The 25,635-nt window shown below is 39.4% G+C and overlaps 1 protein-coding gene and 1 pseudogene across 16 annotated transcripts in view; one reads left to right on the forward strand and one right to left on the reverse strand.

Moving 5' to 3' along the window:
- The window catches only part of TTLL5 (tubulin tyrosine ligase like 5), a 221,143-nt gene that overhangs the window by 120,011 nt on the left and 75,497 nt on the right, over nucleotides 1-25,635 (forward strand). The gene's annotated exons all lie outside the window — the stretch shown is intronic.
- LOC120619830 (uncharacterized) lies at nucleotides 22,849-22,967 on the reverse strand (annotated as a pseudogene).

Below are 25,635 nucleotides of genomic sequence, written 5' to 3' on the forward strand. Positions count from 1 at the left end.
CTATGATGTGGGCCCCAGCCAGAACTCCAGCGGGCATTCTACACAGTACCATGCCCCGATTTCTGTTTTTAATTGGTAAGTCACTGTTTTGAAGATATTTATTTAGTCTCTTGTTCCTTAGTAGTAAGGTGACTAAGTTTAATGAACATGGGATTAGTAGTTTAGAGATGTGAGTTTTATTACTGGTTTTGACACTAAGTGACCCTAAACTATTCATTTAATCTTTTCATTAGGTAAGCATACTTACATATAAACTGGCCTGTTTTGAGAGCTTTTAGATTGCCCTTGAAGTACTTTGATCTCCGCGGAAGTGGGTGCTAAGTAAATAAAAGGTACTCTTACGTGGTTTTCTACAATAGCAACAGTGGAGTCCGGTGCTGATAAACTCTGGTAACTCACTAAACTAGGGATGGTCCTGTGAACAGTAACAGGATGTAAAGAGAATCCATTGCTGGCTGTACTTTTCATCAGGATTCAGTGACTTGGTAGCCACAGGAATGAAAACTGGTGACTCACGAGAACTCTGCAAATAGTGTTATTTTTCATTTCCCTGTGGTGTTGCTATTGTTCTCAATTTTATGGATCACACAAGTTTTCACCAGACAACCTTGTTCTTCCCCCGCTTTTTGAAACCATCCCAAATGTAGCCTCAGGGCTGTCGTCTCCCATTGGGTCAGTGTGAGCTCAGCCCAGCTCCTCAAATCCCTCGGTTCCTTTGGTCTGTCTGGAGTCCCTGTTCAAGCTTTGTTGTGGGAGAGGAAGGCAAAGAGCCCACGACTTGCCCAGACAGTCTGAGGCCTGGCCATGTAGCTTGCAGTTCCCTAGACACTCTGGAGTTGGACTTGGCCAGCCATTCCTCTGTTGTTACTTTTCAGAGGTAATAAGTGAGATTAATTGCAGGCCATTCTCCAGAAGAGAGAGTAGTCAGGGCCAAATACAGTCACATGCTTAGAAGCCTGAGGTGTGCCTCTGAGCAAGGCCAATTTAGAATTATACAATAGGGCCTCCAGGATGCAGGTACCCAGTGTTCATGACCTCTTTTTTCTTAAAGGGTTTGTATTCGGTTTCTAGATGCTGATACCTGGGTATTTAAGCTTTTCTTTAGCCAATGAGATGGGTAGGATTTTTCGTGCTGCCTTTTGATTTTCCATTTTCTGGGCACATGAGTTGTTAGGGGCTAAGAACTGATAGGCAGACGCATTTCCTCATTACTGCCAGCCTCATGTGGACCCGAACCAGGACAGGGAGGAGCACTCTCTAGGTGAGGAGTGCTCAGTGGGTTCACTGCGCATCTTCCTTGTGAGACCTAGAAGGGTTACTGTAAAGTCTTGGCTGCTGCTTGGAATGATTTGGGAAGGACAGGGCCTCAGACGGCTTGGCAGGAACCTGAGGCCCTGTTTTTTTCCAGTCCAGCCCTTCCTTGTAGATCGAGCTGTCAGGGAATCCCACGAATGTCTGGCTTCTGCCCCTTTGTATGTTTTTCCAGCATTTGTCATTGAATTATTTTTATCCATCTCTGGCTTTTTCACACACGCAACCTGAGGATTTGTCTGTTCCTCGATATTAAAGGTGGGGGAGATTGAAAGCACAGCCATGAGTTTGTTCCTCCTTGTTGTATGACAGGGCGAGACGTCATGGGCATGGGCTGCTCAGCCTGGCCGGTGCCCACTCTAGAGAACGGCTGTACGTCAGAACCTTAAATTCTATGCTGGGGAATGGGGTTCACTGAAACACCAAATCTTGGAAATTTGGGCCATATTTCTGTCACCCTGTCCCTCTTCCCTCTTATCCTTTAGCAACATAAAGAGTCTAGTATCCTGCTTTACATAATTTTTAGGAATATGTTTTTTAGAGAGTCTGATTCTAGCTTAGCTAATACTCTTCTCCCTTCCTTTAGATTATTTCTTACCAATGTCAAGTCTCTGACTTCCCATCTTTTCATTCTCAGAGATATTGAGTTTGTTATTTTCTTTTAAAAATATGTTCTATTCCTTTTCTATGTGTCGGGCATTATGTTACATACTGGGGAATAGCAATAAAGAAACAGAATGGTCCCTGATCTCACAGAGTTTACTGTTCAGGGTGTATCTTCATGTTCTTAGCAGGGTGCTAGGTGCTGGGTAGGGTCTAAAAGACTGAAGACATTGTGTTTGATCACTAGTGGGGAGAGAGAGCCAGATACACATGGAATGGTTAGCACTGTTGGGCGGCATATATCGAAGATTTAAATCTATGATGCAGGCAATTCGAAGTATCAAGAAGAGTATATGAGGGTTTAAACCTCAAGGGCATTTTATTAAAGGAAATAAGTTAGTCACAGACACACAAATACTGTGTGATTCCACTCATCTGAAGTATCTAAAGTAGTCAAAATCATAGAAACAGAAAATAGAAAGGTGGCTGCCAAGGGCTAGGGGGGAGGAGGGGAAAGGAATCAGTGTTCAGTGGCTATAGAGTTGGAGTTTTGCAACATGAAGAAGTTCTAGAGGTCTGTTGCACAATAGTGTGACTATACTTAACATTACTCAATTGTACATGTAACAATGTACAGTTGGTTAAGAATAAATAAGGATAATAACAAAATGGTTAAGATGGTAAATTTAAAGTTATGCTTTTTTTCCCACAATAAAATAAAAGAGGAGTGTATAAAGTTTTAAAAGAGAGCCTCAAAGTTCAGCAAAAATTATTCAGTGACCAAAATGGTAAGGTTTTGCTTCTATCCTCTGCCCCTTTTTAAGGGAATTATTCTGAACCTATTCCTTCGAATACTTCTATTTATTTAAAAGTTTGTTAACTTTATAGAAAAGGGGGCCATCAACTCCTACTAGGAAGATGGCATGGCGTAGTGAAAAAAGAAGGGACTTTAGGGTCAGACAGATCTGGGTTTGTCTTGCTGAGTATGTGATGTTGGATAAGTTATTTTGCTTCTCTGAGACGCAATTTCCCCATCTGCTTAAAATACAGATGAAGATACCTACCTCATTAAGTAGTTATCAGATTTAATTGTATGCGAAAGCAGCCAGTAGAGTGCCTGGTTTTGGTATAGGTTCTTGATGATAATTTTCTTTTCAGAAAAAAAAAAAAGAAGAAGAAACTTAAAATTGGGTTTGCTTGGGATACGGTATGGCTACACCAGTTATTTTAGTATCTAATTGAGAGAAAACTGGCCATCACTCACATGCAGTGTGCTCCTGGAGCTGCATTACAGAGATGTGGTCTTTCCAGCTGTGGAGGGAGGGCATCAGAGTGGGGCCAGCAGGAGACTCTTCCTTTTTCTTTGACCCCTTTGTCGAAGGGTGACTTCTTTCTACTCAACAGGCCTTTCCTCTCCACTATCTTCTTCTAAATGTTGAAATTTCCATTGCAGCTTGATGTTCCAGCCAGTAAACACTCATATTTTCCATCTATCCTGGGGGTCGAGCTTTGGGAGAGCTTTTCTCTGGAGGAGTTTGGAGCTTATAATTTTGTACTTTATCCTGTTATATAAACAACACTCACTAGCCAAAGAGCACAATCCCAAAAAGAAACCACTTTGGGGGGGGCCTAAAAAAATACTCTTTCATGTCCAGAGTTTTGTAGAAGTAATATTTCACTCCCTATTCTCCTTCCTTCCTTTCCATAGAATAAAGTTTACCTGACCTCCCTCCTCTTGAGTCCTAGCTCTCACCATTCCTTCCCCTTGGGTAAAATGTTTCTCTGGCACATGAGTGATGAAGGCCTGTATGTCTATCTGAAATTCCTCTTCTTCTTTTTTCACTCAGCCAGACACATAACCTCTCATGGGTTATGCTCTGTGTCAGTTCAGGCTCTGTGACAGATTATACAGTTCCTCATTCACCAAGGAAGCTGAGTGCCATGGGCGTTTGTGCCAAGGCCAGAAGGATTGGGCTTCTGCCTGTTGAAGGAATGCTGGTAAACTTAGGAAATGTGTCAGAGATAGCTGGCTGGACATCATACCAGGGCCTAGGCAAACTAAGTTTGGGAATGGGCCTAGGATCAGGAGTAAAAGAAGTGGATCTTTTCTTATCTGCAAGCCAAAATAAAATGCAGTTTGCTTTGTGGTTTGCCAGCTTAGCATTTTCCAGTTTAGTTTGCCTCCTCCCCTCCCCCGCAAAGTATTAAAGATAAACCACCTTAGGATTAACACACACACGTGCATACACACAGAGTCGTTGTTAGAGGCAAGATCTTATCCTATTTAACTCTTCACTTCGTAATTTTATATTTATCCATAATTGATGATTATGCTGGTTTTAAGAGACCTGAATGACAAAAATCCATGTACTAAGCCAAATGAGACCCCTTTTCTAGAATTAAAAAATGATATCGGAGTTAATTCAGAATCGGTTTAATTTTCACAGGATTTTCTATCATCTATCTTTCCAAGTTAACTCTGTTTACCAGCCTTGAAAACGTTTGGAAAGAATCGGTGGTGAAGAAACACTATATCTTTCTTTCTGACTCCCGTAGAGAAACACTGATGATTCATTTTTAAAGCTTACTTAATGTTGACTCAACAGATTTAGAAGGAAGACCAGCCAGCTTCCCTAAACCTTTGGTTAAAGATCCCATCCTACCCTCCTGCCCATCTTTTTACTAAAAGACTCAGCATGTTATTGACCAAGTACAACTAAGAAATCAGTGCCTTTAAAAAAATCCTTTTTTTAAGGACTTAATAGGCTAAAAGGAAAAAAACTGGTATTTGTGTCTTAATAATAGAAAACAATAGACTTGTAGCCTCTGAAAAGGAATATAGGTCCTCTCATCCCTGAAGCCATCTTGAAGAGCAGAGTTGGTATAGATTCTGGTTTTGGTGTACTTTCTTGATAACTCTTAGTTCCTTTTCCAGAAAAGAGAGAAACATAAAATTAGACTCGCGTAGGATGTGGTATTGCTATACCACTTAATTTAGCACCTAGTTTAGATACAGCTGGCCATCACTGACATTCAGTGTCACACAATATCATAATAGGGAAAGCAGTTACACCTAATCACAACTCTGAGGTTTGCGTTATTTTTATTGGGAAGTATCCCTTTGTTACTGTTTTGATTACAAACCATTAAAATGTTCCTAAAGGAAGATAAGAGAAGCCAAACTTAAAAGGCCATTTAAGTATGGAGCCAAGTGTTTTTTGAGAGATGCAAATAAGGCTGGCTGTGGGAGGGGCCCAGAATATGAGAGCTTAGGAATTCAAAATGTTGCATCATATAGGAGGCCTAGGTGTTCATAGTAATTAACAGTAGAACTCTTGTCCCAATTGGACCATTTTTATACTTCAGAGGCAGTAAAAGGATGGGGGATTTTTTGGACTTTTCATGAATTATCAGGCTAAGACTTGTATTAATTTGGCTTCGAAGCCAATAATCAGTGCGTTTGGCCTGATTCTTAAAATAAGTTTTACTATCTTTCTGCGATGAAAATAGAATATGGGCACATCTCAGTAATATGATTACAACCTAGGATTTACATGAGAAAAGCAGGTTTTCTGACACAGCAGGTAAAGAAACCATAAAGGATGTTAATAAATGAGATGTACTTAAAGGCTGGAGGAAATCAAATTATGTTTTGAAACTGGGTTGCACCAAAGAAAATTGAGTACATGAAAGAATCTGCCTATATAATTAGTGCTCTCAAATATCTTACAAACTGCTTGAAACCAACACTGACATTTGAAATAGAAGCCCCCAAAAGAAGAGTTTTGTTATCTTCTTCACCACATATTTATTATACTGAAATATTTGAAAATGAGGAAAGATGAAATTGGTAATAGGTGATGTTCTAGCTGGGAAATGGCTTTATCTACTAGTTGCTAAAACAACGTTATCCCAAAAAAAGTTAACAGGCATGTACTGAATATCCCCTAAATACAAGGCACTGGGCTGCACTCTGGAAGAGGTGGTAGACAAGGTCTCTGTCCTCAAGGAGGAAAGTTAATAGTTGTTTAAGTTATTAATGCAGGTACTGTCAAACAATATGTGCTTAATTGTTGAATAAGGGGATTATGCTGTAAGTGGTGTGAGTTCAGAGGAGAAATTGATGACTCTGGAGAAAGGGGCAAAAACTTCATGAAAAAGAAAGGGGTGTGAGCCGAATCTGGAAAGCTGAATGGGGCTTGGCTAGGCAAAGAGGCTAATATTAATCAAGAAAGAATTGCACATTTACGTTGTGCTTGACAGTATGCGAGGATCTATGAGAGCATCAAAGCAACGTGCCCCCACGCTCCTGCTAAGTTCAGTGGTTCAGCAAGAGTGGTTTAGAGAATGCTGCCCTGTATGTTTACTTATTTTTTTGCACTTGAAATACAAAATGACTGATTAAAGGGGGGGCATATGGGTTCAGAGGAGTTCACAGTTCAGAAAGGATACTAAAATAGGTGGAAGGATAATACTCTGCAGGAAAGGTTTATGGTAGTATTTAAATTCAGGCCTAGATTATGTATAGGCTACAGATAGTTGAAGAAGAGGTGAAGGGAAAGAAAGATAATGCACAAGTTGCATAAGGCATTTTGAAGGGATGGTGAATGGGAACGAACCTTCCTGAAGCAGAACGTTTCTTTTAAAAATAATGTATTAGTCAAAATACTTTGAGTTTCAAGTGATAGCAACTAAAATCAAGCTACTTTTAACTGCAAAGGAGATTTTTCAGTTCATATAACCACCAAGAGGTCTAGAAGTTGGTATTGGGGGCCTAGGAAGCATCATTAATCATACTTCTTGTTTCCTCTAATTCACAACTAAACAAGAAATTATAGAAAAAAATCAGAGAGATAGCAAAATACTGGCTTTATTGCTGATAAAGATAAATTGGAGAATACAGCTTAGACATTTGGCACAATTGAACTTCTACCTCTCAGATCTAAGTCATTTTAATTTGTGTTATTTATTCTAAAGATTTTCTTTATTGATATTTTATTAATTTTATAATTTCAATATTTGAGGAAAAAGTAAAAAGACCTCGTAATGTAACAAAAAAAGTAAGAATAAAAAAACAAAAAATAATGTGGCCTGATATTCACGGCGAACATTTACCCCAATCTACCTTTCCAGTTTTATTCTTCTTCACACATTCCGTTCCAGCCGAACTCAGTGGATCAAACATAATTATATTTTCCCATCACTGCATCCTCGTATATACCATTCTATAGCACTTACCTATTGGTTTACCGTTTGCTTACTGTCACTCCTTCATGAACGTATAAGTTGTCTCATTTACTATTGTGTCCCAGACACTTGGTAAACAGACACGTAAAAATAAAAAACAAATACTAAATAAAAGGATGAATGAATGGGCACCCTGCTCCTCACCTGCATTTCTGCTTGTCCAAACCCTTTTCTCCTATAGGGTTTGGCTCAGCTCAGCCTTTGTGCAACTTTTTCTGATCTCCCAAGCAGATGTCGATAGGGTTTCTATTTCTTCTATTCCTCATCCACTGGACTCAAGTTCCTAAAAAGATATAATTCAAAAGAAGCTCTGACTAAGTGAACAAATTTTCATTGCTAGAGAATGGATCTTTGTGGCTCTGCCTATCCTACTGAGCCAAACACTAGGAGTAAGGCCCTGTTTCTTCTCCGTTGAGTTTAGAGCTCACTTACCCGCTTCCCAAGGAATCAGGTCTTTATTGCTTCTCCTTTGGACCTTATTCAGTTTTTCCTAGTTATCCAAAATCAAAAGTGCCCTATAAGGAAGAAGCCCTCCATAATCTGGGAGGTGGGAGGAGGGGTAGAGGCAGGGTGTAGAAAAAGAGGAAAAGCAGAGAACCTTTCCTTTACCATCCTTTTCCCCACCCCATGTAACCGACAGGAGCCTTAAGAGCTACTCCTAAAAGATAATTCTGAGTGAAAGGGCATCCGCCATCTTTGGCAGTCTAGTACAAGATAGCTATCTCGCGACTTCAGCTTTTTCACATGGGTTGACTACTCAGTTGTAGTGTTTGCTGAATGTGTTTCTGTGGTGTTTCATCTTTTTTGTATTCTTTATAGTAGTTTCTTCCTCCTTGCTGTCCTTCATTTGGTAGAGTTACTGGCACCTTCTGCCTGAGTGGTTAGTGTGGGGACAACATCATGTCAGGCCACCACCCCCCTACTGCAGTTCTAGTATCTGCTTACCTCTGCTGTGACTCTTACCACATCGTCCTCTATTATATTGCGGTTGTGTGCTTGTCTTACCTCCTGTATTAGATTGTAAGCTTTTTGACGGAAAACCCTGCATCTTGTACATCTTTATGTCCTTACAGTTACCTGTTCAAAGTGTTCAGTAAATATTTGGTGAATAAGTGACTTGATCAATGGTGTCTAATATAGTAGCCATAAGCCACACATAGATATTTGAATTTAAATGAAATAAAACTACATAAAATGAAAAATTTAGTTCCTCAGTCATACTAGCCAAATTTCAAATGTTCAAAAGCCACATGTGACTCGTGGTGACCATGTTGGCAACCAAGCGCAGAACTAGATGATTGACCCAAAGATGTGTTAAAGACCCAAACTTGGTCAATAGATTAAAAAAATACAAAGAAATAAGTTTCTAAGAAAGGCATAATCTTGATTATCCTTTTAGGCTCTTCTGTAGATGTCAAGACTTTTTCTGTTTATATCTGAAGATTTATCACAGATGTTGTTCTTGAACTAATTTGTGGTGCTGGGAGGGGCATATTCTAATGCCTTGGGAATCTCAAAAGCCCAGAGCTTCTGTATTACTAGTGTCTAACCAATCAGAGCTGGGCTGTCTGAGAGGAAGGGGCTTTTTAAACAGATCTCAATATTATTTTATTTTCTGGGATACGCCCATGGCTAGATATTGGGTAGACGTCTTGCTTTTCTATACTAACCCAGCCCCCAGCCCCCTACCTGCTTGGCTGGCAGTTCTGACTTGGCTTATAGAGCTGCTATAGCCCTGGGGAACAGAGCCAAACATGCGGAAGTGGTTACGGTACTAGCTCCCAGGGAAGCTGTGGCTAGCAGGGGGAGTGGGTGGGGTCCTGCCTAATGGCTTTTCAAAGAAGCCAAATCTTTGAAGTTTTGTTTTAGCAGCTGCCAGGTATGCTGTTTCAGCACTTTGTAGACTCTCACTGTGTTCCCATATCACATTTTTTTCTTTACTATATATGCATTGTGTACACAATGGAGCTTGGATGTTAGGAGGATAGATATAAAATTGTGAAGTTGCTAAACACAACATTCTTGCTTCTTTTTTTTTTACTGTGACTCTGCTGTGAAATAGCCACTTTGATGCTCCCTGTTCCCTTTTCACTTCTGACCTTTTCTGATCACCTGCCAATGGAGAGGCAAAAAGAGTCCTTTTCTATTTTGGGAAAGTAGTAAGTTTTGAAAAATTGGAATTCCTACTTTTCTCTAATGGATTGGGGCATCACTCTTTGAGAATAGACCATCTCCCTTTTCCAAAAGGATAGATGACAACATCCAGCATATAACTCTAACACTTTTGGTCTTGGAGTACATTTCTTGAACAGAGATCTTGTTCACCTTTGCATCCTCAGCATTTAGCACAATGTCAACTAATAAATATTTGTTAAATGATTGACTTGCAAGTGCTTTGCTGTGGGGGAGGGCCTGGGTTGCAGAGTACCCCTCCAGAGCCCCCACTCTAGGTCTTCCCTGCTTTCTCGCTTAGTGATCCCTTTTTCCCATCCAGTCTACAGTCACCTCAAACCTTTACCAGCTTCCCCTCAATTTTCTTCTTCCTCTGAACCCTACTCTTTTAGAGTATATTATGTGCTGCCTTGTGTAATCACTTTTTATACCTTTGTCTTTTCTCTTCTGAGATGTAAGTCTGTTAAAGATAAAGTATACAAATTTAATTGCTTTGTGTATTTTATCCCCACACAAAGAACCCTGGACCAGGAATGGGAGGACCGAGATGCTGGTCTCAGGTCCACCTGAAACTTCCTGACTTGGGGTAGATCTTTTGACAAAACTTGAGCCTAATTTTGCCATGTGAAAAGTGATAATGCCTGGATTGTCATGGGAGTTCCATGTAAACTGGGAGGTACTGCACACAATCAGGTCTTTTCAGTATTAATAATGCCACTATAAAATAATAATGTTTGTTTATGCTGCTGATGATACATAGACTAATCTCTCCCAGAGTTGAGGTAAATCACAAGTTCAGTCCCACATTACTCAGCTTGGCAGAGGTTTAAAGCATTAAATAGTCCATCCCAGGCACCCTTTGTCATCGCCTCTCTTTCAGTCTGCAGGTTCATCTTTTCCGACCTGTGGGGTCATTCTTTTTCTTACTAGTCTCCCCCTTCTCTCCTCAGGCTCAGGCTGAGCTCTCTCTCTTTTAACCCGCTCTGCCTTGAAGAAGCAAGGTTGTCCTGCCCCGTTTCTCAGTTTGGGCTGGAATTGCTATCCTGGTGGACCCTTACCTCCTCAGCGTGGCTCTCCACCTCCCGCAGCTCTGTCTACAGCATCAGACCCCGTCATCCTCCTCCCCCCGCCCCAGCCCGCATGACCTTCAGCACAGCTCTCGTCCTATCCTGTTTTCCTTTTCTCCCTGCCCTTGCTCTTCTGCAAGGCTGTCCCTTCAGTGCCCCTTTCCATGTCATGTCCTCCTGCATTTTCTTCCTCTGAGGTCAGACCTTTCATCTAGAAAGTCAGTTCTCCCTTTTAAGACTTGGATGTTTGGTGCATTTTCACATCCCTGTCACTCAGTCCCCATCACCTTAAGGCACCTCTTTCTCAGAGCAAAGTAGATAAACAAGCACTGCCATTTTTAGTGCTGTCATATGGCTTGAGAAGTTCCGAATTCTTATATTTTAAAATATCTAAGATCTCAACATTTAAATGTTATTATCAAGTGTTTGAGAGCATGTATTTTAGAAGCAGACCCCTCCTTTTTTTAGCCACTTACTATCTTTGTTACTTAGGGCAAGTTCTTTGAGCTGATTATTCAAATTTCTAAGTGAAAATAAAATGCCTACTTCATAGGGGTATTCCAAGGAGCCAGTGAAAATTAAATGACATAAGAAAAGCATGTTCATACAGTGCCTGCCACAGAGTAAGTGCTCAGTAAGTGGGAATTATTGTGAACATGTCCACGTTATCTATTTATACCCTGTTTTATAGGTGTTAAAAATCGAGACCCAGAGAACTTAAGTGGGTTGTGCAAATTCTCACGCCTACCTGGTGATAAAGGAAGGACTAGAACCCAAGGTTTCTAAATCTTTGCCTGGAGATTTTTCTATTTGAATCCTTTAACTCTTCACAGGTTCATTTGTTCTAGTTCCCTTCTTATGTCCTGGTGGAACATAAGACTGTTCCAGAGACAGGAAGGTTTATTGATTTGTGCATTCGTTTTTTCAGCAAACATTGCATGACTGTGATGTGTCCAGGCTCTGGGTGCACAAAGACCACAATGATAAACTCACTGCCTTAGTGGTTGGTCCAGTAGGTAAGAAATAATCGCTGTGAAGAACAGTCACAGTGCAGAGAACATGCCAATAAAAGGCATCTCAGGACCTCAGGGAATAAGCTCTGTCAGGGGAAGAACAGAATAGACTTTGCAGAGAATGGATTATTTTTTACTAGGTGACAATGGCAGAGACTTGTGCGAAGGCAGGGAGGCGTGGAAGAGCATGCCTAATGGGCAGTATAGGAAATGGTTCAAGATGAGATGGGAAAGTTAAAGTGCCTAATGTGCCATGCTGAGGGGATTTTATCCCATTATCTGCCCTCTAATGTCAGATGAAGAAGTCGGGAGAGTTTTTTGGTTTTTTGTTTTTACTTTTAACATTTTTGGATCTTTATACATAATGTTTCCATTATCTTCCGCTTCGCCATTCACATCTGGCAGATTCTTTTTGTCGTTCTGATCCAACCCAACTGTAACCCTTACTCTGTGCACCATTTGCCACATCCCTTGCAGAGGCAGCTTCTTGTTTTGTAGCTACAGCATTTAGATTGTGTTATAATTTTCATGACTTTCCCCTACCATCTCTTTTGAAGTCAAGACTTATACAGCTTTATTCTGTTGGCCCTTAATGCAGTTTCTGACATATAGTATCCACTGGTTTAATGTATCCTGAATGGATTTAAATACCTAGGTTCATAAATACCTAGGATCATAAGATCCGACTTCCTCCTAGGCAACCTCTAGCTAGTGCCTATCTTTGGCACCACAAAAAATTTAGATGGAAAATGTAGACCTTTTCCTTTAACCAGAGCTACAACTCAACATGCTTGTCATCTTCAGGATTTAAGCTTTGGCTTCCTCTAGGAAGGAACCCTAACACTGAGCTGATCAAAAACCTGCTGTGGCTACAGTTGTTACCCTTTTTGTGTCTGTAACGCAGTTCCGCAGTTCCGTATACTAGAACTTTGCTCGACACACTTGAAGGAATTAAAAGACAAAACAATACCCAGTGAATTCCACTCGGTGGAATCAGTATTGAAGTAGAGTAATAATTCATGGTGTCCATTCAACCAGCAGTCCCTAACTTTTTTGGCACCAGGGACCGGTGCTCCTATGAAAATCTTATAATGCCTGATGATGTGAGGTGGAGCTAGGTGGTGATGCTAGTGCTGGGGAGTGGCTGCAAATACAGATGAAGCTTCGCTCGCTCAGTATTGGTCCTCAGCCCCAGGCTTAAGGACCCCTGCATTAAACTGCTGCATGTATACTCCTCAGTCATCCATCCTTCTGTGGCCATTTGAGTAATATTATTTATTTACTGCCTTGATTGGACTCACAAGGAAAAGTTTCTCCATAGTCTAATAAACATACTGTCTGTATTTGGAACCAGTTCAATGTTATGTATCACCTCTTACATATTGCAGATGTATCCTAAGCGACGCCATGCTACAAGATCCAGCCAGCTCAGCATTCATCTGAATGACATAGCTGTAACACTGTATTAAAATATATAGTCAAATATATTTTACATACTGATCAAACTTTACACACTTATGAAGTTTTCTCTGCCCAGAACGTTGAGAATCTCTCAAGGCTTTAATGAAGAGATGCATTGTACTCCAGTAGCAGACCATAGTGGCATAATGTACCCTAGTATGTGCTGTGGTCGGATAGCAGGCCACTCTGTTATGATAATGCTTTAAAGCTAATTTTTCTTTTCCTTTTAAAATTTGTCATCTAAGTAATTTCGTTCTCTATTGCTGCATAACAAATAATCTCAAAATTTAGTGGCTGAAAACAAAAAACACTTATCTCAGTTTCTGTGAGTCAGGAATTGAGGAGCAGCTTAACTGGGTGGTTCTGGCTCAGGCTCTTTGCTGAGGTTGCAGTTAAAGAGTCAGCCAAAGGGGCTACAGTCACCTGCGGGCTCACCTAGGACTGGAAGACCTGCTTCCGGGAAGGCTCTCCCTCACATGGATGATGAGTTCATGCTGTTGGCAGGTGGCCTCGGCTCCTCACCACTCGGACTCCTCCACAGGGCTGCCTGTGTGTCCCCAGAACAAATGACTCAGGAGAAAGACAGAAGCCACCGTGTCTTTTATGACCTAGCCTCAGAAGTTACACATCATCGTTTAAATTTTTTTTTTATTTTAATTGTGGTAAATACACATAACATAAAATTTACCATTTTAATCATTAAGGGTCCAGTTCAGTAGCATTAAGTATATTATGACCATCCATTTCCGGAACTCTGTTCATCTTACAAAACTGAAACTCCGTGTCCATTAAAAAATCCTCCTCATTTACCTTCCTCAGACCCTGGCAACCACTTTTCCACTTTCTCTGTGAATTTGACCACTCTAGGTACCTCGCAGAAGTGGAATCGTATAGTATTTGACCTTTTGTGACCAGCTTATTTTATTTAGCATAATATCTTCAAGGTGCCTCCATGGTAATTTGTGTCAGAATTTCGTCCTTTTTAAGACTGAATAATATTCCATTTTATGTATGTGCCACATTTTGTTTATCTATTCATCCATCGATTGACACTTGGGTTGCTTATGCCTTTTGGCTGTTGTGATTAATACTGCTATTCACGTAGGTATATAAATAGTTCGTGTTCCTAATTTCAGTCTTGGGCGATATATTTCCAGAGTGGAATTGCTAGATCATATGAAAATTCTGGGTTTTTTTTAATCTTAATTAATTCACTTTATTTTTTCTGTGTAAATACACTAAGTGGTGGCCATAGCTGGAGCCTGGGTCCTCCGCACAGAGACTCTGGTATTGGTCTTTATTAGATGGTCAGTGAATTCCTAATAAGGAGACTTGAACACAGCCTCTTTCCAGAGGTTAGGGTGAGATATCTATAGGTATTGGATATTAATCCCTTATGAGATGTATGATTTGCAAATTTTTTCTCCCATTCTATAGGCTGCTTATTTACTCTGTTATAGTGTCCTTTGATTCATAAAAGTTTTTAATTTTGATGAAATACAATTTTTCTATTTTTTCTTTTGTTACCTTTGCCTTTGGTGTCATTTCCAAGAAATCGTTGCCAAATCCACTGATGTGAAGCTTTTGCTCTGTTTTCTTCTAAGAGTTTTATAGTTTTAGCTCTTAGATTTAGGTCTTTCAACCACACTGTCATTTTTGCAGCATCCTGTTGTTTACACAGGCCAGCTCTATTCGGGTGTGGGAGGCGATTACACAAGGGTATGAATACCAGGAGGAGGGATTGTTGGGGTCATCTCGAAGTTTGGTTCTCACAATAATTCAAGTACATAGACTTAAAAGTGAAGTAATTCTATAAAGTTATAATGAAAATGGGAATCCTGTGCCCCTTCTTTTTTGCTGCTACCCAACCTTAATTTCTACACCTCAGGGATAACTGCTTTCAACTTTTTTTTTTAGCTGTTTCTTCTGTTATTTACCTTTATATTTCTAAATGATATGTTCTGCCATTTTTGGCTTTTCATATTACATACTATTTATTAACTTTCCATCAAAAGATGAAAGTTTAGCATTCCTTACTACCTCCTGCCCCTACTCCAACCACATACACGCATAGCACACACTTCTCTTCCTCCCATCCTTGAATTAGACACATAGTATAATTATTGGTTAGATCAGTGTTCACTGTTTTCATTATCATGCCTATGCCCTTGGAAACTTTCAGGTCCCTTAGAGTCATCATATCTTCTCTTTTGTTTATTCATTTCTCTCTCATTCTGTCGGACTTTCTGGGAAATTCCCTTAATGATATTCTATACTATCTACTTTCGTAAGTGCGACTTGGTTACATGTTGTAAAGTTAAGAATTGTTCTGAGTTTCAAATTTCTTCTATTTCAAGACAAGTTATACAGTACTGAATCAAAGGAAGAATATATATAATTATAATTACTATATTACAGTATAATAATATATAGTTATATATTATATATTTCTATTTTCTATAGACAAATACTCATGTATTATAAAAAATTAATTATATAACGTAATACACACATGTAGCCACATCATCAAATAATCTAACAGAAATATATATATATGTAAATTATAAGGAGATAAAGACCCCTCCTCAGAAGTTGCCACAGTGAAAAGGTTAATTTGTATATTTTTCCATGTATTTTTTTGACTTTTTTGCTTTCTAATGTCTGTATGTTTTTTCAGTTTGTTCATATAAACTTACTTAAATATTTTTAACCAGTATGTAGTTTTCCAAAGTATGAATGTACCATAATTTATTTTACCATTCTTCTATTAAAGAGCACTAAGTTATATCCAATTTAGGCATCTGCAGTGAATACCTTATACAGATGTCTTTGTGTACAAGTGCACGTATTTCCATGGGATACATTCCAAGAAGTGTAATTTGTTGGATCAAATGATACGTGTACCTTGAATTTCGATAGGTACTGTCAAATTGGCCTCTAAAAAAACTATACCAATATACCCTCAAATCTGGAGGATTCTCTTTTCCCCATACCCTTGCAAACATTGCATACCATGATCTATCTCTCTGTGCCTCTGGGCTATCAAATTCTCTGCTAGTTGTGCTGAGGGTGAAATGAGGAATAGACCCTGTCTTCAGCTACATCACTTTAGAGATGCTTTGTTTTAGGGCAGGAATACAACTGAGATGGGGCCAAGAAGCAGGAAGGTAAAGGGTTCTCAGTGGGCTCTTTCTTTTCTTAATATCAATTAAGCCTAGAAAGAATCCTTGTGGGTCAGCTTCTTTCCTCTACACTACTTAGGTGCTTTTCTGTCCTGGTTTTGTTTTTGACTGATTTCATCCAAGGAGCTGACCCTTCCCCCTCTAAGTAATGAATAACCAGAAAAGTCACAGAACCCAGCAGATCGAGTGAAGGAAGCTTAAGGAAAATATTAAAAAGAAAGAAAAGTGTTTGATGTACTTTTAATATAAAATGTGGAAAAAGTAGAAAAAGGGTGGGGGTTGGGGAAAGGAGGGAGGAGAGAGATTATTCACGGTAATGGGAACCAAATGTTGGCTGGGAAAGCTGCAGCATTCTCACACTCTTCCTGTAAACCCAGCGGCTTTTCAAAGTGATAATAACGGAGAGCCAACAGCACAGGACACGCCTTAACCCTTCCGTACCTGGACAGCTCCTTCCAGTCAGCTTTTCAGAAGTGGTGTCCACTTTGAAGAAGTCCCGGTGCATAGAGAATTTCTATGTCCCTCCTGCCATTACGGCAAAAACAAGGAAGGTGGGGGCGAGTAGTAGAACGGTAAGAGAACAGCTGCTGCTGAAACTGCTCACAGTATGCCTGAATTTCGCTGTTAGGCTTCAATATCAGACAGTGAGCAGCCAGCTTGACCAGTATCTTACCAGGTTCCGGTGATGTTATCATCTCCCCTTGCTGTCTGAAGGGGAACTTAAAAAGAAACAAGATCCCCTGTGTGACAGACAGGCAGTCTCTCTCCAACAGCACTATCCCACTGCATGAGAGCCCTCCATGGAGTCTGAAGTCCTTTAGGTGCTGGCGTGGAAGTATGCGCGCTCCTCGGGAGGCTTGGCGTTTGTGTCTCCTGGAAGTCCACACCTGCCACTGTGCAGTTGAGATGTAAAGACAGTATGGAGCTAAAGGGCACTCGCTGACCTTATGACTTTCGGGTGGTCAAAGACGGGCACTTGCCTCTTGGCCTAGCCATTTACCTACAGAGGGAGAATGCAGAGGGGTGAAGGAATGAGTACAGTTCCTGGCTCAGCTGGCTTTTTACTTCCATCTAGAATTGAACTTGGTTCAGGCGCCTTTAATAGTTCATGGTGCATAAGAAAAGAATCTTATTCTTTCCTTACCATTTCAGAGGGGCAGCTCCCAAGTGTATGGCTGGGGTGGCAATAGGGCAGGCAGCGCTGCTCAGACTCTGCAGTGGGTGGAGCAAGCTACATGACCACTCCATGCCTCAGTTGTCTCATCTGTAACGTGAGACGGTAGTAGTCTCTGCCTTCACGGAATGTTAAAGGTTTAAGTGAGCTAAAGCATGGAGAACATTTCGCACACTGCCTGGCATCTTTTTCTCTGTCTTCATCGTTATTCTCATATTGCCTACAGCTAAAGCTGAAAGATCTCTTTTGTTTCCAATGTTTTTAAAAATCATCGTTGGGATGATATTATAATTTTATATTTTTCATTTAAGTCTATGATCCATTTTGAATTAATTTTTGTAAGAAGTATGAAGTTTAAGTTGAGGTTCATTTTTTGCCTATGGACATACAATTGCTCCAGCACCATTTGTTAGCAAACGAATGGCTTACACAAACGAATGGGTTAGTATTTCTCCATTGTACTGGTTTTTCCAGCTTTGTCAAAACTCAGTCAAGCGTATTTGTGTGGGTCTTGAATGATTTTAGTCTTCCCCAAATGAAGGCCTACAGCAATAATAGTTCCTTTGAAAATCTTTAGCAAAGATTATTTTAGGTTCTAATTTTCTGTTCCTCACTGTAACTTTGGAATCATGCAGATTTAGGTTCAAAAGCAGCTTTTGCCCTTACTCTTTGTGTGAAATTAAACCAAAGTGTTTTAACTTAAGCATCAGTTTCCTTATCTGTAAAATAGGATCGTAATAATACCTCTCTCAGTGGGTTGCTGTGAAGGCGAACCATGGTAAGGCATGTGAGGGGCTCCACTTGAAATCAGGCATTTAGAAAGCCCTCACACTAATGGTAGTAATGATGGTATGACTTGGGTTCTCCAAGCTTGGCCGTCCTAAGCCACACTCACTCATGCCCTTTGCCTTCCCCAAATCTCAGCTTTTTTTTAGCCTTTTCATTGTAGCTTCATCATGAGCACATGAATTATTCCAGTTAAAGCTGCTGTGTTGTACTTTACTTAGATGGCAGTTTTGACCAGTAACATTCTACTTTAGAATTTATAAGCGATCCATATCTTACCAGCTTTAATTACAGCATCTCTCCACCCCACCACCACCACCCCCACCATTTAGCCACATTGGATTTCCTATTTTTCCCTCCTCTTTTATGTGTTATTGCTTCTACTGGAATGCCCTGTCCAGTTGTCAAATTAATGGTCATCTTTTGAGAACACCTTTGAAGCCTTCCTTGACTTCCCCCATAGAAAGTTACTCCCTTCCTCTCGTTTTCTAAAGCTAGTGTCCTGTTCCCAGCACAGTGGCATACAGAGTTTTGGGAGTAGCAAGAGTTTTTTCTTCATTAAAAAAAAAAAAAAAAATATATATATATATATATACACACACATGTACACACACACACACACACACACACACACACATACATTATTATTTTTAAATATATAAATAAAATATATCCATATGTCCTAGCTTCAATATTAAATGGTATAAAGCTGGATAATATAATCACAATGTTCTAGAATAAGACTGGAAGGAAATATACCAAACTACCATGGTTGCAGAATAGAATTATGGGTAACTTTTTTCTCCTTTACATTTCTCAGTATTTGTACATTTTTAGTCAGCATGTATTAATTTAAAATTGATTTTTATGTTGTTTAATATGCCCCACTATTTGTTATTAATTCAGAAATATTTCTCCCTTATTTTGAAGTGATAAGATTCTATTCTGCCATTTGTTAAAGAGAGGAACAAAAGGAAGGGAGGTACTAACATTTATTGAGCACCCAGCTTATGCCAGATCCTGTGCTTTGTATGATTTATCCTACATTTATTTCTGAAATCATGGCTGTAGCATGGGCCTTGTTATCCTCAAGTACAGATGATGAAATAGACTTAGAGGTGTTAACATTTGAATCCAGCTCTTTCTGATGTGAAAGCTCATGCTCTTTTCACTAGTGTAACTTCTCTACTTGTAGACAGAGGACAATCCGTACCAGTCTTTTTGCAATGGCATCCCAGGCTGGTCTAGACCTATTTATTAATGATGAGAATGGGAAAGGGGAGGGGGAAGTATTCTGAAAATAAATTCATTGATGGAATACAAGAAATGATTTTTCTGTGGAGGAAAGTGAAGAAAAATTTAGTAGCTGGAGCAATATATTTCAGCATTACAAATAAATTTACCATTTTATGAATCTGTACGATTTTTCGCTTTCACCAGCCGCTAATATCATGTTTTGTGTGTGGTCAGAAAACATCAAGAGCTTGAAGAATCTAACTATTAAGTATATGGCTTGTGTTTACAATTTGGATTAAATTTCTACTTGCTTTGTGTGCTGACTCTTCTGGATACAACTTAATTTCTTTCGCAGATTTGGACCAGCAGGTCAGGCAGATTAGGATGACTGCTTTAGATGGTAGGTAATTCCATTCAAGGGAAATCTCGTACATCTAGGGAATGGAAATTGTGGATTTTTGATTCTCTTGGTTTCTTACAATGGCCTGATCATACAGGTGCTGGACAACATATCTTATAAATGTGATTTGTCATTTTATCTATGGTTTAACAAATATATTGTTCAATAGCTAATAGTAATTTAGAAGGGAACCATCATTTCTCAGTCTTCTGGCTAAGATTAAGTGTAGAAAAGAACCACGATCCATGAAAAGGATGTAAAGAAGAAGAAAAGATAATGAAAGATGTCCCTTTTAGTCTTCTGGCCATTTATGGACTCAGTGCGTGGGGAATCAGGCCATAGCCAGACTCAGAGATGAATCATACATTTCTTCATCAGCAAGTGTAATGTCTGGATTTAGAGCTCTTAGAGGTAAAGAATTTTTGTTTGATTCAATCTCTGAGCTACAAATTCTATATTTCTATTTTTATCATATTCATACCAAAGCTAATTAGCTTCCGTATACCAAGAGGACCAGTTTACTACATAAGAATATGGGTTGCCTGTTGATCTGTGAGCAGTTCAGGATATGTCCCATTGAACCTCAAAAATAAGATCATGTAGACGAAATAATAGTAGCTAAGAGTAACACACATTGCTTTATGTATCTTATACCAGACCCTAAATGCTTTATGTATCTTAACTCATTTAATAGCTAACTCTTACTGAGTGCCAGCAGCTGTTCTCAAAGCTGTACATGTATTAACTGATTTAATGCTCGCAGCTACTCTGTGAGATAAGTATTGTTATCATCCCCATTTTACAGATGAAGAGACTAAGCACAGAGAAATGTAGCAACTTGCCCAAAATGACACATGGTCAATGGCAGTCAGGATTCAAAACCAAGCAAGTAGTCATAGAATCCATGCTCTTAACCACTTTTCCAGTGATTCTCAGTGGTATTTGTCCAGATCACCTAAAGGACTTGTTAAAACACAGATTGCTGGACCCAGCCCCATAGTTTCTGGTTTCAGTAGGTTTGGGGTGACGTTTGATCATTTTCATTTTTAACAAGTTCCCAGGTGATGTCGTGCTATTAGTCCAGGGACTACACTTCGAGAATCGCTGTCCTATGCTATGCTGCCTCTCTGGGGGCTGATAATGAATTAATATTCAGTGCAAGCAGCTGAGGACCAGGATAATGATTTGCAATGGTCTGATCCTATGAGAGGCAAGCGCCTGCATTTGACACCAACTGTGACATTGGACTAAGCCTCTCTAGTAAATCTTGAGGACAGCAGATTTCAGTAGACTCGCTTTGACATAACAGAAGCATGTGCCCTTATTGCAATGACATGGACTTGATAATTAAGGCCAGTTCCTAGTATAATGAAGATTTGTTTTCGTAGAATGTATGTTAAAGATAACACACACACACACATACATACACACAGCAGTAAGAAAAAGGCTTGACTATTAGTATACATTTTATTTCCCTTTCTTTTGCCCTATGGCTTTTTTTTAGTGTTTCTTGTGATTTCCCCAATATTTTCCTATTTCATTAAAAAAAAAATCTTAATTTATAAAGAAAAATGACAGGTGGAGAAGGTTAAAAAGAAAGAAAGGTGGAGTTTTTGGAGTTGTCTCCCATTTCCCTTGGCCAATTAAAGAAAGGAGGCAGAGATAGGTTACTGAAACCAGAAAAGCTGTAAACACCACCGGTCCAAGTCTCCTGCTGTTCTGCTTCCTGGGGAAAAGAAGAGAAACGAAAGGAGCCTAACCGATGTGATGAGGCAGGAATTCTGAATTTGTGACACTTCTGCAAGTTGTTTGTGTGCACTGGGTTTGAACCTCACTTCGTTTCAGTATAGAAGTAGTTGGAAACTGGCATGTCAGCTGCCTTAGACAACCTGCACATTAACTTTCACTTTGCAAACGTTTCCTCGCTTGTCTTTGCAGGGTGTGAGAGCTAGGTGATGGTGGTCCAGTTTTACAAGGGCCAGCTGTGCTCGTGTGTACCTGCACTGTTGTCATAAAGGCATCAGACTTTGATAAAAATCCTGCTGAGCTGGACTCAATCATCTTTGTTGAATGAACTGGTGTCAGGGAGTTCTCTTTTGGCTTTTTTAAAGGTCACTCTTTGCTCACTTCTTTTTTAGTTCACATTTTTCAGGCTTCATGTGGTATGCTGGTTATGCCAAAGTAAAGAGCTGGATCAAAGACACTTGCTAATAAGGCTAAGGATCAATCTGTCTTTACAGATCCAGACTGCTAATAGATAAAGGACTGAGGAGTCTCCATCTACATAACTGGCTGGCTCCCAGGATCTTAAGTTGCCTGCTAGAACAGTGCTGTGAACTTTACTTTTTGAAAGGTTTGGTTTTATATCCAGCTTTGTGTTTCGTAAAGCTTGCCCCCGGAATCTCTGCCAGATGTACTGAGAAATCTAACTTTGTCCTTATTTTCTCCTTTTGGGGATCATTCCATCAATCATGGAGTGGTACAAGTGTGGAGACAGCAGAAGTCTGGTTCACATTCTGTATCCATTGTCACGTCCAGCTGGCTGGGATCACACTGTACTTTTAAAGGACAGGCGTATCAGCTCTTAGCTTTTTGACGTGATACCTCAGTGTGTTCTTCCCAAATTTATGTTACTGTCACACAATGTTTAATAAAATCAAAGTAGTTAGCCAAAATAGCCCCTTTAGACTTCTTCCAGTCATCACTACTGCTCTTTTCCTTTTCTATGTCTCTGTTTATTGACTATATAAATCATAAAGCTCCCCTCTCGATTGCTTATAATTATGCATTTCAAATTATTTATCTTATTTGGATCATTCTCATGTTCTTAATCTCTTGATGCTTGCTTTTTATTTATTTTTTTTTTTTGGCTTCTATTGATTTCGAGCCACCTTATTTTAATTTGTTATCCCACTTGCACTTTCAGCTTTTCTTTATAAAGATGTGTAATGAACAAAGGGCGATAGACCTATTTTTTCGGTACCAGTTGATATAGTCTCCTTATTTACGTTGATATAGTCTCCTTATTTAGGTTCTTTGTTCAGGACACATCTTTGTCCTTTATTCGTCAAGGAGGATGAAACTCACAAGAGTCAAGCTATCTTTTGAATCAATCTTTTTTTGTCTACTTAATAATTGAATTACTGTGTCCAAAGAGGAGCAATTATTTATTTACTTATTTGTTTTTATTTTTTTATGCCTACAGCACCTGTTCTTCCTAGGTGGTCTCCCATCCAGGTACTAACCAGGCCCAACCCTGCTTAGCTTCCAAGATCAGACGGGATTGGGCTTGTTCAAGGTAGCATGGCTGTACTGTTAGACAAGGAGAAGCAGTTCTTATGATTACTAATTTGTGATTTATGGTTCTAGTCCTTAAGATTGTGATTCAGTGTATGATTTAATGTGCAACGAAGGAGCTCATACACTGGGAAAGGAAGGGAAGAGAGAAATAACTTAGATGCTGAATATGTAAACTGGTAATTGAGATGTCAGTTTCAGGCCAAAATCTAACAGATTAGCAAACCAATGATCTGGCAGCCAGTGGAGAAGGAAAAGGGAATCACTGAAGCCCGGCCTTGATTCATGAAAAAAATAAGTCATGCTAGACTAAACCTCATTTCCCTTTATGGTGGAATTACTTTAGTAAGAGAAGATAAGGGAGCTAAAAAAGAATTATTGTAACTGGGTTTCTGCAAGGCATAACGAAATCTTGTGAGCATGAAAGAGAAATGTGATCGAGATAATACTATCATTAGGAATATTTGGTGACTAAATAGGTGACTGTACCCAAACAATGAATCAGTGTAAGTTTAGGAATTAAATCTCTGGGGCTGTGTCATTGCTCACTAGTTCACCATTTTTATCAATGAATTCATTTATCCATTCATTTTTATTTAGGTGCCTACTATATGCTAGATGCTTAAATATTTAGAAAATGTACTAATCCTATCTTCAAATGACATGAAGTAGGGCGGGTTACTGAATACCATGGATGACAGTCAAGGTTCACAGTGATTTAAACAGACTAGAATGATGAGTCTAATTCATGGAATTTAGTAAGAAAAAACATAAAACTGTTAACATGATTTCCAAAATTCAAGTGTGAAGAAAGTTTAAGGGTTTAGGTTGACTTTAAGTGTAAGAGAAAGTAACAGAGTAAGAACTGCCAAAAGCCGATACTATCATGTAGGAAAACTTTCACAACATAGTTCCAGATGAAAAAAAATGGATAGTACAGAATCGTTCTGTGTGAGGGAAATATACACAGTGGAAGCATATACGTCCAAATGTTGACAAAATGTTTATAGTAGCCGTCTTTGGTCATTGGGTGACAGAGAGGTGACTTTTGGTTTTTACCTTTCTATCTTTTTGTGCTTCTCAGGTCTATGACATCAAGGATATATTACTTTTGCTCCTTAAAAAAATTATTTCTTTTTTGTTTCATTTTGAAAAGGCAAAAGAGGATGTAGCCAATGCTGATAACTGAGGCTTTTTTTTATTATTAAGTTTATTGGGGAAACATTGGTTAATACAGTTACATAATTTTCAGGTGTACATTATCATTTTGACATCTATATATTCCATGGTGTGTTTACCACCCAAAGTCCAATTTCCTTCAGCTACCGTATATTTGATCCCCTTTGCCCACTTCACCTTCCCCCTACTCCCCTGTATTTGACCCCCTTTACCTCATCTCTCTCCTCTTCTCCCCCACCCCCTACCCTCTAGTAATCACTAGTCCATTGTCCATGTCCCTAAATCTGCTTGTCCTGTTCATTTGTTGCTTTTAGGTTTATATCCCACATATAAGTGATACCATGTGATCTTCAACTTTTTCAGCCTGGCTTATTTCGCTTAGTGTGTGATTACCTTGAGGTCCATCCATATTGTCACAAATGGCAGTATTTCATCTCTTCTTATGGCTGAGTAATATTCCATTATATATAAGTACCACAGCTTCTTTAGCTAATCATCTATTGTAGGACACTTTGGTTGCTTCCATGTCCTGACCACTGTGAATAATGCTGCTATGAACATCGGTGTGCAAATATCTTTTGGGATATGGATTTTCAAGTCTTTGGGGTAAATACCCAGCAGTGGGACTGCTGGATCATATGTAGATCAACTCTTAGTTTTTTGAGGAACCTCCATACTGTTTTCCACAGTGGCTGTACCAATTTGCAGTCCCGCCAGCAACGTATGAGGGTTCACTTTTTTCCATATCCTCTCCAACGTTTGTTATTAGTTGTCCTGTTGATTATAGCTATTCTAACAGGTGTGAGATGGCATCTCATTGTGGTTTTGATTTGCATTTTCCTAATAGCTAGCGATGTTGAACATCTTTTCATGTGTTTGTAGGACATTTGTGTATCCTCTAGGGAGAAGTGTCTGTTCAGGTCTTTTGCCCATTTTTTGATTGGATCATTTGTTTTTTTGTTGTTATTGAGTTATATGAGTTCATTGTGTATTTTAGATATTAGGCCCTTATATCGGAGGCGTTGCTTGCAAATATATTTTCCCCTTGAGATGGTTGTCTCTTTACCTTGTTGACTATTTCTTTTGCTGAGCAGAAGCTTTTTAGTTTGATGTAGTCCCATTCATTAATTTTTGCTTTTACTTCTCTTGCCTTTGAGGTCAAATTCATAAAATCCTCTTTAAGACCAAGGTCCTTGAGTTTAGCTCCTATGTTTTCTTCTATACGTTTTATTGTTTCAGGTCTTATATTCAGGTCCTTAATTCATTTTGAGTTAATTTTGGTTGTGGTGATAGACAACAGTCTAATTTGATAACTGAGGCTTTTATTGACAGAATTGGAGGTGAGGAGGAGGATCGTGATACTCTCCTTCATTAATCAGTGCTCACATCCTCTGCCTGAATAGCAGCCTCTCCCTGGTCATCAGCATTATTGGTAACCACTCCCCATTCCCCCGCCCCTAGGCCAGCGCCTTGCCTCTGATTAGCGCATTCTCTGGCTGGCTTGGCT

This window comes from Pteropus medius, unplaced genomic scaffold, assembly GCF_902729225.1.
Source record: "Pteropus medius unplaced genomic scaffold, Ma_sr-lr_union100, whole genome shotgun sequence".
Taxonomy (NCBI): domain Eukaryota; kingdom Metazoa; phylum Chordata; class Mammalia; order Chiroptera; family Pteropodidae; genus Pteropus; species Pteropus medius.